The sequence below is a fragment of the Triturus cristatus genome, chromosome 11, assembly GCF_964204655.1.
Source record: "Triturus cristatus chromosome 11, aTriCri1.1, whole genome shotgun sequence".
NCBI classification, from domain to species: domain Eukaryota; kingdom Metazoa; phylum Chordata; class Amphibia; order Caudata; family Salamandridae; genus Triturus; species Triturus cristatus.
In genome coordinates this window covers 96,340,839-96,365,713 of record NC_140594.1, presented here as the reverse complement: position 1 = coordinate 96,365,713, position 24,875 = coordinate 96,340,839, and the positions used below count along the sequence as shown (strand labels likewise).

At 40.3% G+C, this 24,875-nt stretch overlaps 1 protein-coding gene across 1 annotated transcript in view; it reads right to left on the bottom strand.

Moving 5' to 3' along the window:
* LOC146783302 (allantoinase, mitochondrial-like) overlaps positions 1–24,875 on the bottom strand; it is a 1,087,389-nt gene that overhangs the window by 305,303 nt on the left and 757,211 nt on the right. The gene's annotated exons all lie outside the window — the stretch shown is intronic.

Below are 24,875 nucleotides of genomic sequence, written 5' to 3'. Positions count from 1 at the left end.
GTGAATTCACTTAGGCATTCTTATTCAGTTATGCAATCAAGGAGGCACCACGTATGCACAGTTTTAATCACTTATACATTAACCGTATATTCATATAATCACTTAGACACTACTATTCCATTCAAACATTTACACAGCCAGTACGTATGCACTCATGTATTCACTGAGACACTACTGATACACTTATGCAATGTTCCAAGCATTACTTTAATACTGATACTATCTCAGAGGTATTTCCCATACATTCATACATTTATCTAGGTAGTACCTCTGCAGTGAAAGAATCCCACAGACAGTATGCGTGCACTCATGCATTATCTCAAGCTCTACCCATACACTCATGCAATAAACCATGCTTTAGGCTTGTACTCATAGTTTCTCTCAGGTATTTTTCATGCACTGATGCAATCGCCCAGGCAGTATCACTGCACTCATTCAATCATCCAGGCACTACTCTAGCACTGAACTATTGACTTAGGCAGTAGCCATTTAGTGATCCATTTAGTTAGGCACTACATCTACACACATCCAATGATCCTACCATTACTCTTACATTCATCCTTTTACTCAGGCACTATCAGGCAGTCATACAGTTAAGGAAAAACTACCTTTACACATACTACCCCCTTCTTTCTTATTTCTGTACCCCTCTTGCCTCTTTCTGCACCCTTGTTCTCTCTTTCTGCACCTCTCCTCGCTTTTTCTGCACCTCTCTTGCCTCTTTCTGCAGTTATCCTACCTCTTTCTGCACTTCTGTTGCTTCTTTTTGCACCCCTCTTGCCTCTTTTTGCACCTCCGTTGCTTCTTTCTGCACTTCTCTTGCATTTTTTCTGTACTCCTGTTGCCTCTTTCTGCACTCGGCTTCCCTGTTTCTGCACATCTCTTGTCTCTTTGTGCACCTTTGTTGTCTTTTTCTGTGTATCTTAGCTTCTCTCTGCATTTTTCTTGGCTTTTTCTGCACCTCCTTTGCTTCCTTCAGCACTTCTCTTCCTTCTTTCTGCACGTCTCTTACTTCTTTTTCAACTTGTTTTGCCTCTTTCTACACCCCTTTCATTTGTTTCTGTACCTTACTTGTGTTTTTCTACAACCTTTTCCCATTTCTGCACTTATTTAGCCTCTTTCTGCACCTCTCTTGCCTCTTTCTGCATTTCTTACATTTTTCAGTAGCTGTTTTGTTTGAGTATTTCATTTTGCTGTTTGTAAAGCTTTTTTTATTTCCTTTCTCCTTATGGTTGTGTGACCCTGTTTTCTTGTGTTTTTGCAGATGTTTTGCTCGTGTTTATACTTTTCTCTTTTTATGTGTTCTAAATGCTATAGGAATTTAACTGTAATTTTGCGCTTAGTTGTTATTTTCAAAATTGAAATGTTATTAATTTTGAACGTTTAATTGATGTCTTAAATAATTAAACTATCATTTGTTTTTTAGGAAGATATTTTGATTGGATTATAAATAAAAGATGCCATGAAAACATGAAAAAGAAGAGAACAAAGGAAACAGAAGGACTTAATGAAAACTAAAACGAGTAGAGTAGAAAAACACCAAAAGGATGCTGAGGAAAAGTGGCTTCTGGTAAGAGAACTAAACAATTTATTGAAAAAGTTGTGAATAGATTGAACAATCAAAATACTAATCAAAGGAGGAAAGACATTTTTAGAACAAAGGAGAAGCAAATAAAGAAACACAATGGAAAAGAAACTCATGTGACAAAAAGACAGAAACAATTTAAGGAGATACGTGTACGTATGTTTCGTAATAGAGTAATTCAAAAGGTATTAAAAGATTGAAAATAGTAAAAAAAAAGATCTGCAGCATATAAAGAAGCAACAGATTGAAAGTGTAGTAGATACTGCTTTTGAATTGAAACGGAAATTATTTATATTGGTATTGAATAGAATGAAAACATTGAATAACACAATGCCCTTTATAAAGGAGAAAAGCAAAAGAAAAAGACTGGTTAATAGAAGGAACTTTTGCAAAATGTTTACTGGTGAATGGATGCACACTTCTAGTACTGAGCCTTTCTTTAACGAAGAAAGCTATTTTCAACAAAATTCATTAGTTCATGCAGTTAATACCAGTGGTCGTTGTTATGAGATAGAAGATGGTTGTTCAATTGAAAAAGAAAAGATGGTTCCTAGAAATGTAAAAAAAGTAATTGCTGAAGAAGTTCAAGGGAGACGTACAGAAGCTCCAGTGTATAAATGGGATTGTAGTAGTATTTATTGTATTCAACAGGAATCTATCGAATATTTAAAAATTTCTTACAAGAATATGCCAAATAAAGTGTTAAACAGAATATTAATATGTTGCAAGGACTAGATCCTTGTAAAGTAGGGAAATATACTAAGTTGCAGGATCATTCTCTGGCTTGTCTTTCTAGAGAAGTATGTTGAAGTAGTTTTCATCATTTAAGAATGTTAGCAGTACATCACTCAGAAATGCAGAAGTTAGTAAGGAGTACTACATAAAAAGTCCTGCATTATCTTTAAGTGAAATGAACGCAGCTCTTTTGCATGGTTCAGTATCGGATGTAAAAAAAGTTTGTGATGATATAAAGTTTTGTTTCTTTGGTTCACAAGAGGAGAGGAGAGAAAGTGAGAGCTTGATAGGAGTAGGTGTTGAAGAACAGGTGAACGATATTAGTACTGAGAAGTTTGCAGAAGAAATTACAAAGTTTAAGATACTTTCATGTGAAAATCCCAACTATGTCTGTATTTGTTGTCGACGTACTCACTATAGAAGTCAAACTAGGAATGTTGATGTGTATTTAAAAAGTGAAAAGTAAAATAATGATAAGTGGGATCAATGGATTTGTAAATATTGTGACAACAAATTAGAAGAGAATAAAATGTCAGCTAGAGCATTACATAACAACTTAGAGTTTGTAGCTATTCCTCCGGAACTGGCAGATTTAAATACATATGAGCCCATTCTCATTCAATCTGTGCACCCGTTTCAGGCTATAGTTTGTATGGAGCCTAAAACAGGTAAGCTGCCTCCAAAAGATTTACAAAGAGCTCTGAAAGAAAGATTTGTCTACTTACCTTTCGATTTTAAGAAAAATATTGAAACTGTTGGTATAGAGAGAGAGGAAAGTGAGCCTGTAATTCTAGTTAATGGTGTACCAACAAAGAGTCGGAAAATATGGCAAGAGTTAGTAGATGTCACGAAACTTCAAAAGGCTATGTTATATCTTGTACATAACAATATTTATTATCAAACTGTAAATGTGGAAGAACAGGAAATACATTGAGAAGATGATACAGAAATTTCAACTGGCCAAATAAAAAAGTAGACAAGTCCAGGAGTGAAGAGATTTACGAATGTTACAGTATAGATCCTCTACATTCAAAAAAAGTGATTGGAAACACTATTAAATTATTTCAAATGAAGAAATCAAAGGGAACCCCCATGAGTGTATGGGAAAATAGTTTAGAAGCTTGTTGTTTTTCACAGCTCTTTCCCTACTGGGAAAGGTAGACATATGATGAACGAGCAGTACAGATTCCAGCTTCAGAATACCGCTCGACAAGATTGTACTCAGAAGATTCAAGATTTCGAAAGTGCATTCCATATATATTTCATCTATTATTTGAAAGCGACTTGTCTTATTTATTTATTTTATCTATTTATTTATAAAGTTTTGTATAGCGCGAACATGACCCCAAAGGGTATCAGCGCGCTTCACATTTCGGAACGGGAAGAACATAGTACAGGGAAATGACAAAGGGGGTCTGGACTTTAATATGCAGTGAACCACATATTAAAAACAGGAGTTCATCTTACACATGTTTCTGCAAAGGAATTTATGGACAAGGTTCAATAAAGAGATGATCATTTAGAATCTCAGTTAATTAATTTGATGGCGTGTAAATGGGGTACTAATGAGTATTGGTATCATCATCACGGCAAACCTAAATGTATGTTAAGAAACTTAGGTACCCCTACGTGGGTTCTAACACTTAGCTGTGCTGAATATGCTTGGGACAATTTACTTGAATTTCTACGACAAGCAAATTTAAATGTAAAAAATACTGAATGGAAGACAGCTAGAGAATTGTGTTCCTTGGATCCTGTGAATGTGTGCAGATATTTTAATCATAGGTTTCAGGCTATGATGTTTTTTATCTGCAATAAAAATTAATCCACCTCTTGGAGAAGTTACTGATTTCTTTTGGAGAAAGGAGTACCAAGCCAGAGGTGCTTCTCATATATACACATTCTAATATGGATCAAGAAGCTACCAGAATTTGGAACTGATACTGATGAAAGTGTTTTGTCTTTCATAGAAGAGTATTTTATCTGTGTCATTACAAAAACAGAAGAACAGAGCTTAAGAGAACAAGCTTTACATTTTCAAAGGCATCGATGTGGAAAATATTGTCAACGAAAATACAAGTCAAAGAGAACATTTTATACAAAATGTCATTTTGGATTCCCATGTCCAATAATTTCTAAAGGAGGAGTCAATAGTTTTATGTCAGCAGTAAGACATACTATAACTCGAAAATCTCCAAAGAATACATACAACATAAAAAGAACGGAAGATTCAAAGTTTATTAATGACTACATTCCAGTGATTTTATCAATGTGGAATGGAAACATGGATATCTAGTATGTTGCAGATAATTCAATTGCTGTTGCTCACTAAGTAACGTCATATATAACCAAACCTGAAAAAACTGAGTTGAAACAAACGTGGGAAGAAATTTCATAAGCAAAGAGTCTTCGTAACAAATTGTACAGCTTTTGTTTGAAAATGCTTTCCCATCGAGAGATTGGATCCTATAAATGTTCGGATAGGTTGAGCTCTTCCAGTATATATTCAAAGTCAAGAGGAATCATTGGGTAAGTCTAGGTCTTGCTGCCACACGAAATAAAGTATTCAAATCTCTACAAGAAATTGAATACTTAGCATTGAATGAACCAGAAAGTACAGATATTGTTAAGACTAATATTTTGGATACGTAATATCCCAAAAGGAGTCCACATCTGGAAAACCTATGTCTCTATAAAGTACTGCAACATTACAGCTTTAAGAGAAATATTACAGAAAATATAAATGAAGAAAAATATGCAGTAATTGGATGTGATGGATGTGTGGTAAAACATGCCAAAGGAAATCTTATTAACCACAAAAAACTCAATTGCAAAACTCCAGCTAAAAGGGAATGTTTCTACTTAGCACTTCTGCAACTCTTCAAGCCTTGGTGTAGTGAAATGGAATTACTTGAAGATTGTGACTGCTTTGAAGATTATTTTAATGCATATAAAGATAACAGTCAATGCACGCTTTTCCCTACTTATCTACACATGATAAATGAAGAGATTGAACAAGAAACTACTATTGTAGCTGCAATAGCTAGAGACAGTTCTCAAGATAGTCAAAGTTCTGCTCCAATAAGTCAATATCCACTAGGACAACCAATTATTGAAAATGAAGCAGCGATATCCATGAATGAAGTAGAAACAGCAATGCAACAAGCAGAACAGGATATTATTGAGTTGGTAAGCTTGTAGGAAGAACTAAATATTGAACAAAAATAAATATATCAGCAAGTGACACAACAGATACAGCATGGTTTACTGTATGAAAAAAAGAATGCCAATGCACATCATTTAAACCTATTCGAATATACATCAGTGGTCAAGCTGGAACAGGAAAAAAGTTTCTTAATTATAGTTTTCACCAGTTATCTACATATCACTACTGAATCACATTTATCTTGTGTTGTAACAGATCCAACTGGATTAGCAGCACACAACATTAAAGGGATTACTTTGCATCGATTACTCAGGTTACCAGTTGAACATGAAAATAAATTGGAATATCACAAGCTATCTGGAGAAGCTTCTTATGAAGTTTCAAAAGTACAATGATAGACTGAAGTCTTAGAGTCTTATGTGCTTGTGAGATGTAAAAAGAAAGCACCTTGCGATCTCTGACATCCATCTGAGGTAGGTTTGGGGTTTTCTGACACTCAGCTGTGAATAGGTTGTAAAGCAATGTCTGATGTGACTGACACTCTCAAATTGTAGTCACATGAGAAGCACCTATTGTTTTCAGATTGTCTCGTACTACACAAACCTGCATTGAGCATTTGTTGTGTGTGAGACAGTCATTTCACACCCCTTCCTTTAGGCAACATGATCCGTAACAGGTGAAAATATTGCTAGATGTTGTTTGTAGATGAGTTAAATAACAAACTTGATACATTTGCCACATGATGACTGATCAATACTCCTAGTTCTTGTGTTCCAGTTGGACGGCTATTATTCACACAAGTTGACGTGGATGCTTTCCAGGACCCCCACGCCACTGGTGAGTGCCTTAGTACATATATTTTGAATCAACTAATGAGTGTTTGTGATGACTGGTCCGGTCGGTTGATGATCCCACTCTGGGTGTGCATGACATGGACATTACCTTGCCCCTGAGGAGGCATATTAATGTGAAGATGTAGTAGCATTGAAATGCTGCAAAATATGGTGCACTGCATTCCAGCATATTCCTGAACGCAGGGATGGTCTGTTTGTACACGGGTCACATCTGTTATTTATGAGACATATGCCATCTTAAGTCGCCTAGCGCCAAACCAGGCACCCTTGCGCTATGGTGCAATGGGGCCTGCATTTGTGCTAGGCAGCCAAAGATGGCACTGGTGTTTGAGAAAACGCAGGTGTGCCACTTATTTTTGCACAGTCCATGCTTCCATGCATTACCCACATGTTGGAGCTGATTTAAACATTTCCATGACAGTGTGCTACAACAATCTTCTCAAAGGATGTGCCTACACATTTTAGCACACTGATCTACAGTACTATGGTACCTATTGGGTACATACTTCTACTTGGCAATTAATGCTGTGACCTGATGGTGCAGCTACAGACCTTGAGACTGTGTGAAGTTGATGCACCATGTACCTACAATGCGCGTAGTGTTGTGAAGTCAACAGCAACATCTTTTGCATCTCCCTAAGGAAATATCGCGTCTTGGTAGTGTAGCATGTGTACATGGCAGCATTAGCACACAGTGTATGGCTAAAGATCATACACTACACATGGTCTAGGCTAGTGTGACTCTGGGAGTATGCTAATCTTGTGAAGTTAACATAGTACTTTCACCAGGTACCTATGTGCTGAATGTCTGATTGGCATCTGCTTCAGCATCTGTGATTCACAGAGTACATACAGGCAACAATATGTTAAAGGGATGGTGGTGATGTGTATGACTGGACAGGGAATCTATATACACAATGGCATGATATGACTGTCACTGAGGAACAGGACATTGCAGCTAGACTCGTCAATGACACTCATTCATGCAATGAGCTTATCTCATACACAAGATGGGATCTATTGTTTATCAGAATGTAGGATGAGTGGTCTAACCCAGAACTACAACTGGCTTGAATTGAAAGTACAATTTATTTAACAATGTGATGTGGCCAACTTCACTCCCCACCATTGTTCCATGTATTACTTCCAATTTGCTCATTTTTTGGAACATTGTGGTACGGCTAGCTGCCTAGTGACACACAACTACTAACATGCTTCAAGTAGATGTGTACAGCATGAACACTGGATATGTAGCTGTGGAGACACATCTGACTATGCCATGCATAGCAGTTGAAACATGGGAATAGTTTTCATATGAGTAACACTTTTGGGCCTAGTAGTGTAGTATGCCCGTAATGCACCCAGTGCATACTATGAGTATAGGTAAATGTCATGCCCTGGGTCCACAATAGGCCTGTGACTCAGTCTCCTTGGGTACATTCTCCTGGTAGACTCTGTCTGAGATTATGTAAACATCAGCATTTCACTTAGGAGAACATCCACTGATGATATAGACCTCTGTCATTTCTATGCACCATACCGAACATTACCATGAAGGTAACAATTTAATGTTGTGGTATAAAATTTACTTCACATGTGATTTGCTCAATTGAGCTTTATGTGGAAAACTGTTTTCTTAGACTGTTGTTTCCTGTTGTAGTAGACTTGGGTGTTGAACTGGTTAGCCCATGTTATTTGTCCTGTTTCTAACATCTTGTCAAGTGTGCAAATCATTATTGACAACATAACACCTGAGGCTGCTAAAGTGTTCAAGCAACGCAAGGACAGGTGCTGGCCTGTCCTCAGAGTTGCCAAGGGCTACCAGCAAATGGAAAAGCATTACCATGAGAAGAGAGCTGGACGGCGCTGGAAAGCATTCCCTCAGGGTACCCCAAAAGCTGCCACATCTAGTGGTGTTGTGTCAGCCACTGCAACACAACATCGGGACAGACACAACCTGCGGAGCACCTCTGGTGCACAACACTCTACACCATCTGCTGCACCATCTGCAGTGGTGGACACTGGGTTTTGAGGTGGACATTCCACTGCACCCCCCCTCATTGATGTTGCCACTGCCATCTATTTAAAATTGTGGCATGAGTAGGCGACCTCTCATAAACTTAAGACCAGGGGACATTGTGGTTTTCACGTGGCAAAACAAGGAGAAGTGTTTTATTTAGTAACAGAAAAATCCCATGAAAGAATGTTTATGTGCTGGGAGGAACACCTTCCGGTACATAAACAATCATTACCTCTACACCATGGGTACTCACAAACATTTTCTCAAGGACCACCAAGTTTGGTCTGCGATGTGACGAGGGCTGCATCGATGCGAGCAGGGTGGCGATTTGGGGCGATGGGGGTTTGGTAAAGTGGGTATAGGGGAAGCAAAATGCACATTGTGAAATCAGAAAGCCTGAGATTAATCTACCAAATTGTGTGGAATGAAATGCCCCTTTAAATTTTGAAGAGACGTTATCATATTTTTACACTTTTTCTGCAATATATCTTTGAAAATGAAGGTGATCCTAAGTGGAGCACAACAACCTAGTTACTTTCTTTTTCTAAACTTCAATTAACCTTTAAATAAAGGCTTGCCTGTATATTTAACTTATTTTTAATGCTAGTGCTGAGCTTAGTGAACAGCAGCCCAGTGCTGCTGTTGATCAGGGAGCCACGAGTAAAGATCAGGAGGGCCACATGGGGCCCCTCGGCCCTACGTTGAGTATTACTACTCTACACAGACACCTTCGCACTTGGGTGCAAATGCCGGTGTTGATCAAGGTAACCTAGATTCTCACAGGTACAATTGCAAACACAGGGGTGCACCATAAATTTGACAATCGAGGCATCTCATATATATCATAATGATATTTCATAATGATGAAGAGTGGTGTTAGCAATTTTTGATTAACCCCACCCTTTGCCGTTCTGTGGTAAAACTACTGCAAAGTGGCTACGTCTTAAACTAGTTTTTAAAAAACATGGGAATCACTTCATGTTTCATCATTTGCAGTGTAAGTGTTATGCAGGATGTGAGACGGCTTATGTATTTTTTTCTGAACATGTGTATGTGTGCAATGATCCCTCTGCATGTAGAAGACTAAGGTCAGGACAAATAACTAACTGCCACACAGTTATGTAACCATATTGGTGAGTGATATATCCTGCACCTACTACTCTTGCATCATTCGTGGCTTGCCACAACAGAATGATGTTGCAATCTGTTAGAAGGTGGTGTGTCAAGTAGCACACCAGAAGATGTTTTTCTGGTGGTGATGGTGAGATGTCACCACATAGACTCCTTAGACAATATTTTGAATAGACACGGTGCAGCAACAACTTTAACTGTGCAACCCAGCACAATTCTCCACACACTGGATTGTGCCGGAGTGAAAACTGTACTTGCCCTTCCCTTGTGCTTTCTACAGCAGTGACAATGATCACAACATGTAAGCAGCAAAACAGAGAACTTTGAGGCAGGGTTCAAGGATGGCTGCACTGGTGCACAGCAGACCTTTATAGAGCATCACAGGGGTGAGCATATGGATGAGACATACTGTAGTGTACATGGTTCTTTCATGTATTTGTTACAGGAAGAATGCTGAGAAAAAAACAGTAGCTATGAATTTTCTCTCTGCCACGTTTAACTATACCTAGGCCCCATGTTCCATGTATGTAAATGTGCGCCAATGACCACAAAACCCTGGGACATAAATACAATGTCATACTGCCAACGGAACATCACTTCAAGCAACTTTCATGTGGATCAATGCATTGTAACGAAAGGCAGTGGGTAGCCAATTAATGTTCATCAGTACAACATGGGAATGAGGTCCCTTCTCAGCCTTCACTTACCATGAAAGGAACAGTGAATGTGTGTTTCAATGAGCATTCCATACACAGCAGGCATGCTGATATTTTAATAAACCCATGTAGTGGAGACAGGGTTCTGCTTGCACACTTTGTTATATTAGCTTAAGCGTATTAGAAGTTAAATGCCATCTTACCACTTTGCTGCTTTTGCACACAACACTACATGTAACTGTTATTAGCAAAACTGCTTGCTTGCTTTTTCTTCACGTGAGAACGGTCTGTTGTTCACATCCCTAGACTTACATCGCAACCTTAGTCTGAACACTGTGTGCAGAAGCCTTCAAGGTCAAAGTAACAATGTATGCTGTTGATTCAGTTTGATCGGCCCACGCTGTAGACACAACAAGCACAAAGCTGCAAATATCTGAAACCCGGGTGCCTTGAATATTGCATTGCATGCATGATGCTGGCACTTGGAGAAAACCTTTCCATCCACAGAGAGCGTTGCTGTTCCTGTGATGTGATTCACCTTTGCTGATCTTAGAGGTATGGTGTTCCCCATTCAAACCTAGAGACCTTTTATTATTATAAAACCTAGCTTCTAGCCAGGGGAGGGTGGTACACAAGGCGCTATAAGACCTGTTTCCACTATCATTTTAACATGATTTCTCCCTTTGTGTTTTATGGAATTGTAACAGTGCTGATGTTATTATTTCTGATCATCTGACTGCTTATGTTAGCCAAAGTACTGCATCTTAGAGCACGTAGTTAAAAATAAACATTTTAAACTTTACCGTGTCTCTGATTACTCATGTTGGGACTGGTATGAGACTAAAATCGAAAGAGTGTTCTTGATTCCCACTATTCCTGAGAGATTTCTAAGTCGCTTGTTCTGGATTGTCTAATCATTGGTAGCTTTGCTGTAGTATGAGAACGAATGAGACACTGATGCTAGTCAGATAGGGGTTCTGTGTACTGAGGTGAGTTTTTTGGTACACCACAATTCACTGAGGTCCTGGTTCCCTGTGCATAGTTCTGTGCACGAGCAGAATCCCCGCAACACCCATTCCTACAGTGCTGGGGAAAAACCAACGACTTATTATGGAAAATTATGGAAAACACTACTGCCATTTTAAAATGCACCTTGCACCTCCAGAATGTAATTTTTATTCATTAAGAAATAGAGACACCAGCAACACAAGAGGCTTGCAAAGGTATGCCCAGTTTTCAGGAAAACAAATAGGTCGAAGCCAACTTAATAAATATATATCCAACATTTTTGGATCTTGGTATGTGTGCTGCATTCAGCTGCACACATCAAATTACTATTATTGTGGCGTATTTAGAAGCACCTATCGCAACAGGAACGTCACTATTTTATACTTTACTGTGGCAAAACGGGCTTCACCTTATTTACAATGCAGTGTTTATCCACTTGATGTGACTTTGCACTGCCTTGTAAATAAGGCACCCTTTCACACTATACTTAGCATGAAAGGGGTGGGCAATGGGTGTTACGGTGTGAGTTCCACCACAACACCCATTAAGTTTGACGGATCCCCGTATTTACAAGGATGGTGTTAATATGTGGCAGTGCCAGGATTAAGAGCAGGGATAACCTGGTCGTAACATTGCTCAACAAGGAGAAATGCTTGACTTGTTCTGTTTTTTGCTGTTTTTATGTGTGCTGCACTGTTTAGCACATATTAAACAGCAAACCAGCATGCATGATTGGTTATGTGCAGGAAGGTGTCCCTACCTGCACATCTATATTTGGCACTGGTGCACAGACACCTTAGCAACATGTTAGCAGGGTGGCGGCGCTTGTGATACTCAATCTCTGATGCCAACAGGACTGAGGGACATGCTGGGGTGTGTTGTATTTTGTGTGCATACAGTACATTCCTACATTTCTATTCTGTAAGGACACCGGGCTACCAGTTTTGAGTTGACACTGCACTCCACAATATTATGGCATGTATGCCCCAGAGTAAGTACATATTAGCATCATATCTTGCCAAGGATGCACATTACTACTATTACAATGTGTGTTAATCTGGGATAACTGTGAGACTTGAAACACTGCCTGATGCAAACATTTAGCTCAGAGACACATGACTGCTCACTTGTCATTGTATCTATGCATAAGTGCTTTGTTACTAGGCCCTTACACAGCCTGCATGTGACTTTCAATGTAATTCTAAATTATATCAACTGCTCAAGGGACATGTGAATAAGCACCTTAGTACCTATCTGGGTAGCATTTGATCTGCACACAGTGTGGGTGGGCACTGAGACATAGGTACCTAAACTGGAATAACATTACTCATTCCTCCCTAATGTGCCAGGTTGTTACTTACTCTGTTGCTGAAGTAATTAGTCATACTCAGCACTGTCTTGTCCCTCTACTCCAACCACCGACTCCTCACAGATAACTGCTATCACCTGTTCCTCCAAGGCATAGAGCTCCTCCTGTGGTGCAGGGCACCCACCTCTGGTCTGCAGTGTTGCCTGTCGATTCCTGGCCAGTTTCTGCTTAGTCTTGCACTTGGCATCATGCCAGAGCTTTTTGCTGTCAGTCACTGTCCTCTTGACTTCTGCTACAAAGTTCACCTTGCTGACAATGGACTGCCAAATAGCATTTTTGGTTCCGCATGACACCTTGGAGCCGATTAAGAGCTGGTGTTGGTGCTCCATCACCTCCACAATCAGGAACTCATTTTCCTCCAGACCAAACCTCGATTTCCTCTTCCCCTGGAGCTCTGGCTGGTCATCCTGGCAGTTGGGGGGGTTTGAGGGGTTGTTGTGTGGTGCTGAACTCGGTCCAGGCTGCACCATTCTGCATTTAGGTACAATTTTTTTCCTTAGCAGTGTATTTTTAGTTTATTTTTCCAGCTAGATGCTGAAAAGTGAAGTCAGGCTGGATAGCATGAATTTTCTTGCCACTAATTGGTCAGACGTCACTTTCTTCATGCTAACGTGTAGTTTTTTTTATTGCTTTGGCAATTGAGTTTGGGTCAATTTCCGTGGATGCTAGCTGATCCTAACGTCATGTAGCGACGTCTTGTAAATATGTTGCAAACAGTGTTAGGATTTGGCGGTAAAAAATTGCCATTAAGCAGCGTGATAACTGCTTAGTGGCAATTCTTGGAAATATGAACCTGGAAGTCTCATTGCTGGTGCAATATTACTCAAGGACGTGATGCGGCACCACAAAGAAGAGAAAGACAGCTGAATAAACCTACGCTTCCCCCCTCAGTTATGTCTTCTTCACTAGGCTGAATGGCAAAGAAGTAGAGTCGGATGGTTAGGGTAGGTTTTGGTGGTCACTGGCTAGGCATGTAGTACATCACCAGGACACCAATACCAACTAGTGTGACTAATTAATAAAATACAAAATGTTTATCAGTAGTGCAATTGTAATACAGCAATTATACTGCACAATTCATCATTATAGATAGATATGTCTGTTAATCTTGCTCGACCTATCTTCGGCCTTTGACACTTTCAAACACTACAACCTGTCAGACCTACTGAAACTCAGAATGGGATTATCTGGATCTGTGCTAAATTGGTTCACCTCATTCCTCCAAAATAGATCTCACCAATTCAAGGTCAATCACGCTTTGTCCAAACCCGTCCGAGTCACTTTAGGAGTCCCACAGGGTTCATCCCTCTCGCCTACACTTTTCAACATATTCATGGAACCATTCACCAAAATTTTAACACTTCAAATGTACAGTTTCATATGTACGCAGATGATACACAACTATATTTAAAGATACGATCAATAGAAGACATTAAATCGCTGAATTCAACACTAGAAAAAACTCAGACCTGGTTGGCCGAAAACCATCTAAAACTAAACACCCTCAAAACAGAAATCCTCCTAACCTCTCCTCCCTCCCAAGTACCCGTAATTCAAGACTGGCTGAAACATCTAACAGCACTCAACTGCCAAACTCTGATCATCGACTCTGCGAAATCGGTGGGAATAACTCTGGACAGAAACCTTATTATGCAGAAACACATCAGCGCCGCAACAAAAGGAGCAAACTTTCAGCTAAACACACTGAGAAAACTTAAACCCTTCCTGCCTGCAAAGGACTTCAAACTGGCAGTACAAGCACTAGTCATCCCAAAAGTGGAATATGGAAGTGTCTCTCTATGCGGTCTTCCCAGATCCTCGACAGCCCCGTTGAAAGCGTCGATCAACGCTGCTGCTAGACTCATTACTGGCTCCAAAAGAAACTCTCACATCTCCCCGGATCTCAGATCCCTTAACTGGCTACCTTTCAAAGCCAGAATTCAACTAAAAATTGCATGTATGACGCATAAAGCCATACATCACAACACTCCTAGCTATCTGGCTCAGAAATTGGTGCCTTCCTCCGGAAGTGCTAGCAACCTCTTACTGAAACCACAAAGATTCAACAAGAATAAAACGTACAACCGAGCCTTCTCAGGGCTAGCAACCAGAATCTGGAATGCCTTACCCCCAGAAACTAGCATCTTTCAAAAAAGAAGTGAAATCGCTCCTCATGGTTTACATGAGCTACGTTTATAAGTGTTTATACGACCCTTAACTGGAGATATCAAGGCACCCCCCTAGAAAAATTAACTTGACTGGTCAGGGAGTAGGGGGAAAAGAAACATGAAACAAAAACTACCAAGGTAGTGGGGTCTCCAACCGGTAGCTCGCCGACCCTCTGGGAGTAGCTTGTGCTGCTTTTCAATTATAGAGACGTCATTTAAGCATTTCATTTTTTATCCCTTCATTGTCTTTGTCAGCTATCAGCCCTTGCCCGCCCTCACACAAACCAGCTGCTCTGATTAGCTGAAAAGAGCTTAGCTGGGGAAGGGCGGGCCAAAGAACGTGACGTTCTTCCTTTTCCAGGCAGGCTCCGCACTTCATAATTGCCGTCTCAGCCTCCTGGGAAGCTGAGCAGGACTAGCAAGTGTGCCCCTGAATTAATTGCAGCACAGTTGTTCAAACCGGCTAAGTGTATTGTAAGGCCGAGCTTTACATCTGCCTTCAGTAACAAAGCGCCGTGGCAGCCAATATTAAAATTCAAGGTCTTTGCGGGCACTGAGCTGCTCCCACGGTCGCAGCCGATGGAAAAATCCAAAGTCCTTGCCTGCACTAACTGCTCTCACTGACTACAGCACGCTTTAAATTTACCTTTGCGTGGTAGTCAGTGAAAGCGGCTCAGTGAATACAAGGCCCTTTTATTTTAATGTTGGCTGCCTCCGCGCTTTACATCTGTGTTATAACCTGTTGTGTTGTGTGCATCTTCCTCATTGCTACTCTGTTCCTTGCTGCTCAGCCATGTGTGATGTCACTTAGAATGTTGGGTTGAGGGTGCTGGAGGAGTTGGCAGTTGGAAGAGATGGGCTGAGCAGCAGGGAGGCTGCTCCTGGTGGGGCTTTACAGGGGCCTAGCTGAGGCCTTACAAGAGATCTACATGGACTTTGTGACTAATCAATAAACCTATAACTTGTTCTACGTAACCTGTCTACGAGACATCCTTCATTATTACACTCTGCCTTCGATTAAACAGTGCGGTGGCAACCTACCTTCAAATCCAAGGTTCTTGCAGGCACTGAGCTGCATGCAAGGCCCTTTGAGTTTACCATCGGCTGCCACCTTGATTTATATCTGACTTCAGTAACAAATCACGGTGGCAGCCATGTTAAAATCCCAAGTCCTTGCAGGCACCAAACGCAACTGCGATGGAAGGCAATGTCAAAATTAAAGATTGTTGGCTGCACAAACTGCTTTCACTTACTACTACAGCAGCTTTAAATATGCCTTTGCGTGGTAGTCAGTGAAAGCGGCTCAGTGCATGCAAGGCCCTTTGATTTTAACATCGGCTTCTGTCACCGTGCTTTATATCTGCCTTCAGTAATAAGGTACGGTAGTAGCCGATGTTAAAATCCAAGGTCCTTGCAGGCACTGAGCAGCTACCGCGTAACAGGCAATGTTAAAGTCAAAGATTCTTGCCTGCACTGAACTGCTTTCATTGACTACAGAACGTTTTAAATTTGCCTTCGTGGTGTAATCAGTGAAAGCAGCTCAGTGCATGCAAGGCCCTTTGATTTTAACATCGGCTGCCACTGTGCTTTATTATATCTTCTTTCCGTTTTAAAGAGCAGTGGCAGCCCATGTTGAAATTAAAGCGCTTTACATGTACTGGCCCGATCCTCCCAGAACAGGCCCATCACTTCTCTGTCCAGTCACTCCCAGCCTGTCTGTCTCCCACAGTCTTCATTTGTGCCAAGGCAGCTCTGCTTGGTGACACGGAGCTGTGTTTTGCTACACCACAGCTACACAAAACACATTGAATTGTTAAGTACTTTTAATGGTATGCGTTTAATACAGGCAGTTTACAATTTTAGTGGCTGAGAAGATGCAATTTCTTCTTGCGTGGGATTTTTCTGAGCAAGGCTCATTAGTCCTTACCTGATTCTACCCATGCACTTTGATCCCATTGATGTTCTTTCTATATAAAGCTTGGTTCTTGAGGTGTTACTTAGAAGAATGTTAAATGAAGGACTTGATTATTACACTGATTTGGAAACTCATGGCCAATGCAGGAGGAAAGCAGGCTGGTGAGTGCATTAGTGATCTGGAGTGTGTGTGCATGCACAAAGTGTGATCGGATTTTGCATTTTGTTTTTAAGGAAGAAATTCATGCTCACTTGTTTGGAGCATTTTCAGTATTTCATGATGTGTAAGAGTTTGAATAAATTAGATCTGTATATTAGATTTGTTAATGTATAAGTACGCTTTATTTCTATTATTTCAATATTATGTCAGTTTAAACGAGGGGCCTTCTGCTTCAATAATGATATTTTCAATTAAAGCAAATAGGAGCTATAATGCAGCCCTCTTTATGCATAGTCACAGAAATGTCTGTGAAATATCAGTTTTCGCCACGGTCTGGCCGCAAGATGAGAGCCCATTTGAAATACCATGAGAATAAAGCATTCTACCAATGTGCTATTTATTTTTCATGCTTATTTTCAGGAAGGTATGTTTTATATAAAAAGAATCTGTTTTTGCATGTGTCATATTGTTTGTAGGTGAGTCCTACTTAACAGAAGTGTGATAAGGCTGGACTTAATGAGTGTATTGTATTCCTTTTTTAATGGATTACAAAGGGTCGTTCCTGGCTAGAACCTGTTATTGATCTGACTATGGAGCTTTCTGTTTATTGAGGTATGCGCTCAGGGACACTGCCATATGTTTCATGCAACTATATTATTACTGGAAGTAGAATAGGAGGGTGCAGCGAGTACAAGGCTTAGCAGACAGTCTGTTGCTGGACATTGCAGAACTATGCATTTTCTGAAAATGGACTTTGCAGAGTTAAAGCATGTGTTATAAAAGTGAGTGAAGTGCTTTATAATGAAATTAAGAATGCCACCTTTCCAAATATCGGCCATTTGTTGTTCCAATAATCTGCAAAGGCCCGGACATCAAAGAAAATCATATGTATTCATTTGTAACATAACTTTTCTCCCTTTGTTTTACTTTTTTTTGATAATGAAGAGAGGGGAAGCCATCTGTTGCAGCATTTTTATAGCGCTTACTAATGTGTTGCACTGAAGCACTTACCTACAGGGTTAGCAGCTATGGCATGTGTAGGGTGGGTAGTTCTAAGTGTTTTCTTAGGTTTTTGATCCTATGTGGGTAGTGTTTCCTTGTCTTGCCTGATGAACTCCAAAGTGCAGTTATCGTTATCATGTTATTGGACCCAGCGCATAGCAGTGTGGTGAATGAGGTGTGAGACAGATATACAGTTTTATTATATTATGATTTCTCTCTGCTGACAGCTTTGAACAGCTCTATAGATCTATGTGTATTTTGTTCAAACCACAGTATGGGCCACAAAGAAATTAGGCTTAAAGACAATGAAGCAGGGCTTGGGAGGTGTCTCCGAAAAATATGCGAGTTGCTTGGCCTTTAGTAGCTCACGATGATTTTCACTGATCAGCAGTAGCTCTCACCACAGAAAAGGTTGGAGACCCCTGCCTCAGGGCCTATATTTCTTTAAATGACGGCTTCTCAAAGCTCAGACATGGGGCATAAGAAACATTCTTTAGCTGGGGTTCCACTCTCTCTCTCTCTGGACCAGAGAGAGAGTGTGGCACACCAGCTATCAGCACAGCAACCGAGGGTTGATTTCATCACCCGGCTTTTTCATCTGTGCATGCAGTGTTGCTCTGGGGTGTATAGTGTGAATGTACTGAGTGCAAGAGTCATGATTGTAGAGTTGTGAGAGGTGTGTTTGTGTGTGGGGATGCATTGAATTATTTTCTTGTTACTATCTCACTAAATGTGACCTATATAAAAGTTGTAATACTGTGTATTTTATGTACAGCACTATTGGACAAATGATGATAGTCATTGTGTTGTAATTTAAATATATATATATATATATATATATATATATATATATATATATATATATATATATATATATACCCAAAACATTTTTTTATAAGATGTGAAATACTAAAAGTTTTAAAAGAAAGAAAAAATGAAATAAAAGATGGAATAACAAATATCTACTCTGTGTGGAGAAGAATGTTTCTTATGCCCCATGTCTGAGCTTTGAGAAGCCGTCATTTAAAGAAATATAGGTACTGAGGGAACACTACCTTGGTAGTTTTTGTTTCATGTTTTACGACTCTTTACTGTACAGAACAACACTTTATTTACTTTATACCTGTTTTTTTCCCTATACGTACCCTGTAAAGCGCTCTGATACCGGCAAGGGTCTTGTTCGCGCTATATAAAACCTTCAAAATAAAAGTAAAATAAAAATATGCTCATTGTATTGATGACCAATCAGCTCGCTGTTATTCTTTCCTTCGTCACAAATTTCCAGAGACAAACAAAAAGTTCTAATTTTATCCAATTTGCAGAACAGGTCGAAACTTCGCGAAGATTACAAAACAGCTGGCACTTGTTATTGAGGACAAAACCAAGCTTTTCTAAAGCAATAGGTTAAGGAGATACCCTCCCACCAGGATACAATATAAATAGACAGGACAGAGTGGGAAAAAACCGGAGGAGGAATAGCTATTATATATAAAGACACACACAGCTGTAACATCACACCAAAACCACTCCTGAACTGTGACATTATATCATTCAGTATCAGGCTATCACCCACCCAAATTGTCTTAGGGATACTCATTTATCAACCACCGGGGCCCTGCAACACCTTCCTGGAAAACTTCCCAGAACTCATAACAGAGAGGATAATTTCTAAAAATGCAATTACCATTCTAGGCGACTTTAACATCCACCTAGATAAAAAGAACGATCCTACCACCCATAAATTTATTGAAGAGATGGACACCAAGCAGCTGAGCCAGAGAGTGCAGGCTGCAACACATGATAAAGGGCATATTCTAGACACAATAATCACCAATGACTCTAATCTAAAAACAGACTCCCTCACACCAGTACCCTGGTCAGACCATTGCTACATCCCTCTTTCTCTGACCATCACGCACCCTCAGAAAACAGAACACATTGTGCCCAAACTAGGTGGGAAATGGACGAGAATCATCCTAGAAAACCTGAAAGAATCCCTAAAGGGACACACCCCGCAAATGTCCGGGGAGGTAGAGGCTGCAGACTCAACCTGGGACGACTGGCTCAGGAAAGCGGCAGAGCCCTGTGGCAAAAAGAGAGGATAGGAACAAACAATATACAAAGGAAACCTATTTGGTTTAACAGCCATCTGGCCTATTTAAAAAGAGCTTGCAAAAACAACAAAAGAATCTGGTGAAAATCATATGATATTACCATAAAAAGACAATACAAGATCAGACATTACCACAACAAAATCAAGATTGCCCAAGCCATATATTTTCAGGAGAAAATAAAGTCAGCCACTAACTCTTCCAGAGAAATCTTTAAGATAGTCAAATATCTCACAACAATAGAACCAGAATCTTCGCCCCAATCCTCCTCTACGGAGAGATGCAATAAACTGGCAGCCTTTTTCAAAAACAATGTTGAACATATCTACAACTCCATGACGGAGAGTGAGTGTAGTCCAGATCCCCATGGCAACGAAGCAATTTTGGTGTTTACAGGGCGACTCACACTAAAGACATTCCCAGCAATAGATATCAACACCACGACCAAGATCCTATAAGGCATCAAATCAGGGTCCCCTTTAGAGCCAGTTTCCCTGCACATTCTGCTACGGGGGGAGACACCATCCTGACAACCTCCACAGAGTTACTCAAGATATCCATCAGACAAGGGAAAGTGTCAAAATCCTAAAAACACGCCATAGTCCGTTCTTTGAGCAAAAAGCCACACCTAGATCCCAAAGACGTGGGAAATTTTCGCCCTATATCACTCCTACCCATCTTAGGAAAGATGGCAGAAAAACATGTTAATTTTACGCTGTCCCAGTTCTTAGAGGAGAATGAGATACTACATTAGACCCAAATGGGTTTTAGACCAGCACACAGCACCGAATCCGCCCTAATACTTGTCACAGAAAAATTGAAGGGAATCATTGACCAAGGGGGTGCTGCCGCCATCCTGCTGCTCGACCTGAGTGCAGCATTTGACACAGTGGATCACAAAACACTTATTCTTAGGCTAGAGAGAGCAGGGATCCAAGACTACGAGCTTAGCTGGATGGTGTCATTCCTGAAGGACAGATCCTTCCAAACTACAGAATGCAGGCATTTCTCAGACAGCTTTGAAGTCACTTTTGGAGTTCCACAAGGCTCCTCGCTTAGCCCCACATTGTTCGACCTGTACTTGCAACCACTGGCCGAGATTGTACATGATTTTGAGTTGTCAATCTTAACATACGCAGGTGACACCCAAATGGTAGTCTCAGTAACTGGGGACTCCAAGTCCAATTACAACCAAGTGTCCCCCTTCATGGAAAAGGTAGCCACATGGATGACAAGCAACAGGCTTAAACTAAACGGGGACACAACAGAACTCATGTTCCTAGGCAACAAGCTGCCTCCTCAAATCACCGTGAACTGGCCAAAAGAATGAGGACACCCACTGATGCATAAGAACTTCATAAAGAACCTAGGAGTGTGGCTAGACCACAACCTCACTATGGAAACCCAAGCCGAGAAACTGGCAGCCACCTGCTTCGGAATCTTGAGGATGCTCCAAAAAATGTTGAGCGTCATTTCTGAGGAGGCCCAGAGAACTGTGATACAGGCTCTGGTGGTCTCACGCCTGGACAACGGGAATTCTCTCTTCCTGGGGTCACCGAAATATGTGTTGAATAGATTACAGGTGGTACAAAATGCGGCAGCCAGATTACTCAGAAACATACCCTGACATGATTCGGCGGAAACGGCGCTGAAAACACTCCACTGGCTGCCAGTGCAAGCCAGAACTAAGTTCAAAGTTCTCTGCATAGCACCCAGAGCCCTAAACAAAAAAGGGCCAACTTTACTAAGGGCCCTGATCACACGCAATACACCATATAGAGCCCTAAGATCTTCCTCAGATCTCCTGGCCAAAACCACTAGAATCAGGCGATATAGATGGGGAGGAAGATCATTCAAGCATTTAGCCCCAAAACTCTGGAACTCTATTCCCACAGAGCTAAAACTCCTCACAGATGAGTTGGCCTTCAGAAAAAAACTGAAGACCTGGCTATTTCCATGCTGATTTTCTGGGTCATGCTTGCTCCTGCTCCACAGTGCTGGGAAACCCCTGGGCAGCTACGCGCTGTACAAAACTCATTAACATAAACCTAAACATAAAGATATATACTGATGTACGACTGTCCATGATATTCAATTTCATCAGCAACTTTCATAGAGTCAAATACCTAAAGGCAGCAGTGTGCAGTACTAAGGTAAGATCAAGTAATGCTGATGGCCAACAAACTAATATTACAACTTATTGTTGTGGGCCCGAAATATGGAGTGGTAAATATCGTTTTACCATACTGTGGAGGCCTAAATAATGAAACAACATATCTGCAAATAAGTATATATAGTATAGGTTTCCAGTATTTTAACTCCGCTTATATGTACCTTGACAACATCTATATAGCTTTAAGGTATGTAGATGTGGAGTTAAGAATAGAAGATCTATACTCACCTACATGCACTTACCTCCTCAATATTTTTGTCTTCGATATTCTGGTCTCGATATTGTAGTAAAACGATATTTACCACGTTAAATTCCAGATTACAAGCCAACTTTTCAATCAATACCTTTATTCGGCTGATTAGCCATTAAAGTATAAAAACCAAAGATGCACATAACAAATTCATCTAAGAATGGTTAAAGGTACTTTTAAACAAACAGAAACTCGCCCTAACACTACTGGCAGCTGTTGGTATGACAATCCTTTCCTGGTCAAAATTCATGAGCGGATTTAATGATTATAAATAAATCAGATAAAAACAATTAAAACATAGTTAAAAATATCCCACACGGTTACAGTATTATAAAATACCATATTTTCCTAGCTGATAAAGCACCTATGATGTAATTAAGCACTGAACTGCAAGTTTTATTTGACCCAAGCTGTGAAGATAAATCATACTCGTCATAGAGTTCCTGATTTTAGCAGCCCATAAGATCAGCAATAGAAAAGGAGTGTACATGGGTCTATATAAAGTGCAAAAAACCATAGAATGGATAGTGCTTTGAAGAGAAAGATAATCACATGAATAGGTCAAAAAACAACTGCCCTGCACAGGACAAGCTAGCATAAAGGGCAATGTTCTTAAACACATTTGCATAAAATATAATCTATATTGCGGGTGCGTATTAGGGCAAGGTATGGCTCCATCCTCGGAGTAGTGAACAGCCCAGAATATACAACATACAACGGCAGAGTTTGCGCTTTTTCTTTGCACACCAGCGAGCTGTGGTAAAAAAAACAAAGTTTTCACCCATTCTTTAGAGGTGGCCAGGAGCGGCCCGTGCAGGTAAGAGCGGTGGGCCCAGTGTGTGTGTGGTGGGGGATTTTGACAGACCACGATGAGGGAAAATTTAAATTTGTCATCTGTCGAATACTCCCCAATCCGGTCATTACTGCCAGGGCTGGACTGGCCGCAGCTGGCACCAGGTATTTTCCCGGTGAGCCGAACGGGTGGGGCTGGTTTTGGACCGGTGGGGAACGTTTTTTGGTACAGGGGCCGGTTTTGCATCAGGGCTGCAATATTGACTCCCTGTACCAAAAGCAGCTGCAGTGTTTTCCATGCACCCCCCCCCCCCCGTCCGCGGCAGGTCTGACTCAATTGCTAGGGCCGGTTTGCGTTCCAAGTCCGGCCCTGCCCACCGCTTTTACCTTCATTGGTCGCTCCTGGAGGTGGCAGTGATGGACTCTGGATTAGGAAAGAGTTCTTGGAAGCAACATTAATATACATCTATTTCACATAATTAAGCCTTGGGATCTTTGTTATTTTCTCAAGGGCAAGAAAATCTTTGAGAACTGAGTAGGAGAAGCCTGCCTCCGGTTTATGCCAAATCTAAATCTTGTATACTTTAGCAAATCTTAATCCATAGCATCTAAGAAGCAAAACTAATAGCGTTGTCTAAAGAGCTCATTCCTACTTCAGCATGACTAATAGAAGTAGATGCACACTGGGGATTGATAATGTCCGATGTGCTAAGCGCTTTTCAATTCTTTTTTAGAGTTAATGTATCCCCAGACTTCTGCTCCATAGACACCTACCATGATGCATTTGCTCTTATATAACGGATTTACCTCACTCACTGGTTTGTGGACTAGCTTTGAGGGAAACTAAAAACTGATTCAATAGCTCTTTGAAATTGCTGGGATCTTATATTACGTAGGTGGCCCCAACTATGAGCTGAATAAAGTTAGTGAACAATCCAACAGATTTTGCAGACCATTGTTGTCATTGCAGTAAGGTCTGCTTCATCTGAATGCAGGCGAGTTGGGATGGGCCGTCTCCCAATTCATGGCATATCTCTCTTTTTTGAGAGAAGACTGTCTAAATCATTAATACAGATTTAAAAAGAAAAGGAGCCAAAATACAGCCCTGCTACACCCTGCATTTAGAGCTAATTGGCACAGTGCATTCCCAATTAAAGTTGTAATGTATCATGCCTGATGTATCCTAATAAAGGCATCTAAGTAAGACTACAGGTGTCCTTTAAGCTCCATTCATAGTCCACAATTTAGAGCAGTTTACGTTATCAAAAGTACTATAGAGGTCCATAAACGCCATATGCAAGGCACTTTCCTGGCTTTTATTAGAAATAAGTCCTCCGGCAAACTTTTCCTTCTGTCAACAATTCAACATTCTCTCATTCATCAACTTCTATATATGTGTGGCCTATGAACCAAAGTCTTATTCTATTTTTTATTATTTCCTTTATTTTTTAATTATTCTATAACTGCATATATAGCATATTGAAAATCCATTTAACACTTAGATTATACAACTTATTGCAAATTCATTTAACATTTATCAGAGCATTCATTTGAACAATGTATATAACACACTTGACACATATCACTCCATTTTCTATCCTTTCTGCACTTACTATAGGTCAAAAGTGCGAGAAGGATCACTTCTTTCTTTGCTTAAAAACATCTCATGCCATATACATTCATTCAAATCCTTATCATGCAAACTCCATTTCCCCACCGTACATACACATATTTCAAGTTAACGCTTCTTAAAAAACATGAACCACTAACAGATTTCAAAG